This window comes from Carya illinoinensis, chromosome 4 (assembly GCF_018687715.1).
Source record: "Carya illinoinensis cultivar Pawnee chromosome 4, C.illinoinensisPawnee_v1, whole genome shotgun sequence".
Lineage (NCBI taxonomy): Eukaryota > Viridiplantae > Streptophyta > Magnoliopsida > Fagales > Juglandaceae > Carya > Carya illinoinensis.
The window spans coordinates 12,579,005-12,583,375 of NC_056755.1; the positions used below are offsets into that span (position 1 = coordinate 12,579,005).

Sequence of the window (4,371 nt, forward strand, 5' to 3'; positions counted from 1 at the left end):
TATGATAGAATATATCTATTTCATATATGGTTTCCACATACTAGTATATGAAATTATTAAATTTTATCAACTAATTATTATACAAATTATAAAATATACCTATGAAATATATTTACTATATAGACATAAGTAATTAGAATACAAATTATATATTTAATTATAAAAGTGGTATGCTTATATTATTAGCTAATACATATATACATGCATAGGTGTATGTATATATTTATTAATATATGAATTAATGAGTTTTAATCGAGTCGACTCGAGTATAAACGAGTAAGCCTAAACGAATCTTAGTCGAGTCGAGTTGAATTTTGTCAAGTATGTGTCATTTACAAATCGAGCGAGTATCTGCTTTAACGAACGAGCTTTTTTTTTTCACAAGTCGAGTTCGATTCGAGTTTAACCGAACGAGTACCGAACGAACTATCGAACAGACTGGTTCATTTATAGCCCTACTCCCACTCGACCAGATGGATCTCTATGACAATAGCTCTACTTTTATTGTTTTACCCTACACTTACCATTGACTAATGGAGAGCCTCCTTAATCAACCTTTCAAAATTCTCGTAAGATGAGCCTCCGATGTCAGTAGCTTCCTCTGCTTTCTTCTTCCATTCTACTGCCTTTTGCCTCATCGCCTTTCCCTTATCCGCAGCCATCATTTCCTTAACGAGTGCTTCGATCTCATCACGTTTAACATCATTGTTGACTTCCATGCCAATCCCCCAACTAGTGCAAGCGTATCGACAATTGGTTTGCTGCTCTGCAAAAAATGGCCAGCAAATAATAGGCACACCACCACAGACACTTTCCAAAGTGGAATTCCACCCGCAGTGTGTTAGGAAAACGCGGGGGCACCAGTTTGCTATCAATCCCCTGTCCTTTATGTCCTCAAAGAATTCTTCAGGCAAAATTACCGAGTCTCCCATCACTACATCAGGCCTAACAATCCACAAAAATGAGTGCTCACTATTTGCAAGCCCCCATGCAAACTCCTTCAGATGTTGTTCGGTCATAACAGTCACACTGCCTTAATTCACGTAAACAACTGAATTGGGCTCTCTTTTGTCCAGCCATTGGAGGCATTTCAAGTCTTCTTTCCATAAGCTTGTACTCAGTGACTTTAGTTGGCTATCAGGGACATGCTGACTTAGCAGGGAAAGCGGGCCTATGTTGTATATATTGCGAGGGAATCTGGCCGAAATTTCCTCGAGTACTTCATACTCAAACTCATCAAATGTGTTGAAGATAATCGCTGAAGAATTCAGGCAATTTTGCGCTTCTGACCCCAGAAAGTCGAACATGATATCCTTTGCTTCGGTAACTCTCATAAAGCTAGGGAGGTCCTTGAGCCTGATGTTTTTCATGCCTGGGATCCAGTCGATTGGTGTGTCAAGCTTTCCATCATAAAGCTAGGAAGCTTTTGTCTGCAATACGTGAAAGAGATCTCGATATAAAATAAGTTGTTAAAACTAATTAATTGATTACAATTCAGTCACTTCTTGATGGAGGCTTCTCTTTCCGTCAGTTATGATTCTAGCCAAAGGTGCGAATAAATATGACTTATTTTTATTATTAATAATCTTATGAAAGCCTCTAGCACCATGCAAGAAGCTTTGAAAACAAAAATAATCCAAGTACCTTTGAAAGGAACAAAGCCTCTTTTGGTGAGTTCAGTGAAGGACAGACAAACCTGGAAGCCACAACCCGAGGCAGTCCAGAATTGTACCTCCGGGATGCCTAATTGTTCAGCAGCTTTACTTGCAAAACCCATAACCCCATCCGATATTATGCAACTAACAGGAGGTACTTCAGACTCATGTACAGAATTGAGCTTAAGCACTAGCTCTTTAAAGGGTGCCAAGCAGTTCTTTCTTGTGGAATCACTAAGGGCAGGGACATCTTGGGTTGCATCACGGTCAGAAGGCGGCAACCCGTCCGTTATGGTTTCGAAGCGGAAATCTGGCAGGCCCTTGACGTGATCTGCTCCTCTGGACCGGATTAAGCGCTTGTGGTTGAACTCAGTGTTGACAAAGGTTATTTGAAAACCCTTGAAGTGTAGGAGCTTGGCTAATTGAATCATGGGGTTCACATGGCCTTGTGCTGGGTATGGAACACATACTGCATGGGGTTTCTTTACTCCTACTGAACCCATCTTTATAGCAGCCTGAAGCCAATTGACCCTATATGTTGGTGGAATCAGAGTTCAAGGATGATGATATGTAGCTTACCTTAGTTTGCTCCTTTTATACAGAAAAAAATGCTTTGGGATTAGCCCTTAGACGGAATAAAAATATCTCATAAAGTGTAAACAAAAATAAATGCATTTATGGAACATGTCAAGTGACAACTAATATTACGGAGTTCTCAGTCAACCATTCATCTCGAGGTTGTTCTCACATGAAGTGACGTAATTTCACAGGAACTTAAGCTTAAACATGATAGCTTTGTTACATTTTGAAAGATGCTTGCAAACATTAACGAACAGTACCACATGTCATTTCCTTTCTATATATTAATTAATGTGATTAGTGCATATATATTCAAAAGTATTCCGGTGGAGTGTACCAAAGGGAAAGAGCATATGCCACATAATAGTTGGCTGAGCGGATTGTCAGGACCAAAGTATTAATTAATTGCGTATCTGACTCTTGTATTGTTATTTGTTTGTATCAATACTCTATAGAGAAACAGAGAGATATAAAGAAGAGTTTCTAATTTGAATGAGATGACTCACACACCAATTTCATTTACAAAGTAAGAATATATACACGTTGAAAAGCTTGAGTTAAGCCAGAAATAAAGCTATTCTATAACTGCCTAATAAGTATATATTTACAACTATAAGCTGTACGATTTACACATTAAGAATTTGATATTGTAGGATCAGTTTTGCCAATTAGTTGCTTGAGCTGTTGTGCTTGATTGCTTAATTTTGGGAAGAGTTACAACTTTCCTTATATACCCCCGCAAGATGGAGGTGTCATCAGTAACTCCAATCTTGGAGCGTAAATTCTGAAATCGTTGTCGAGATAGGGGCTTTGTGAGGAGATCTGCAAGTTGGTCCAAGTTGGTCTAAGGTGTGAACATGATTGACAGTTATACGACCCTTCTTAACAAGATCACGGACAAATAAGAGATTAATTTCAATGTGCTTCATGCATGTATGTTAAACAGGTTTAAACTGAACTGAGTAGTTCCAATGTTGTCACAGAAGACTTGTGGGTATTGCATGAGTTTTATACCAAGTTCATTGAGGAGGGAATGGAGCCAAACTGTTCCATATGTTGCTGCAGCTAATGCACGAAATTCAGCTTCTGTTGATGATCTAGAGACAGCTTTTTCTTTGCGAGCAAACCATGAAATTGGGTTGGAGTCAAGAAAGGTGATGAATGTCGTGGTTGAGACTCTTGTATCAGTGTTGGCAGCCCAGTCGGCATCAACATATGTGACTAGTTTTAATGGACTATTCTGCTAGATGAGGATGCCATGGAACAATGTATTCTTGAGATATCTTATGAGTCTTTTTGCTGCAGTCCAATGAGAAGCTATTGGTTTGTGCATGAATTGTGAGAGCCTGTTGACTATAAAAGCAATGTCAGGTCTAGTTAGGCATAGATATTGCAATGCTCCAATTATGCTTCGATATTTAGTGCTATCTGTAGGTCGGATCCATCATTTAGAGCAAGCTGCTTGCTTGTTGACATGGGTGTTTGAATTTCTTTTGCCCCATCCACTGAAGTCTTGTTAAGTAAATCTCGGATGTATTTGTGTTGTGAAAGGAAGACACCTTTTGGTGTAGGAACAACTTCAATACCTAGAATAAAGTGTAGATTTCCCATGTCTTCCACAGAGAAATTGCTGCTGAGTTTTTCAATGATGCTTGTAACAAATGTCGATGTATCTCTTGTGATAATTATGTCATCAACGTACACAAGCCAGTAGCACAAGACATTGTTAGATGAAAAAATGAAGAGAGATGTGTCTGTAGCTGAGTGCATGAAGCCAAAGTTGAGTAGTGCATCTCGAAAAGCCTTGTACCATTACCGTGGGGCTTGTTTCAAGCCATAGATGCTTTTGTTTAGTTTGCAGACAAAATGTGGCTTGGATTTGTCTTCAAAGCCTGAGGTTGATGCATAAACATTGTTTCATCAAGGCTGCCATGAAGAAATGCATTGTTGATGTCGAGTTGCCGAAGTGACCATCCATTCATTACTGCAATCGAGATTATCAGCCTAATGGTTGTTGGTTTTACAACTGGAATGAATGTCTGGGAGTAAACTATGCCTGGTCTTTGGTGGAACCCTTTGGCAACTAAGCGGGTTTGTGCCTACTGATGGTGCCATCTGGATTTCTTTTGATCCGAAA

At 39.1% G+C, this 4,371-nt stretch overlaps 1 pseudogene; it reads right to left on the reverse strand.

The window, feature by feature from the left end:
* Positions 1-464: 464 nt before the first annotated feature.
* On the reverse strand, positions 465-2,176 carry LOC122306594 (annotated as a pseudogene).
* Between the last annotated feature and the right edge of the window lie 2,195 nt (positions 2,177-4,371).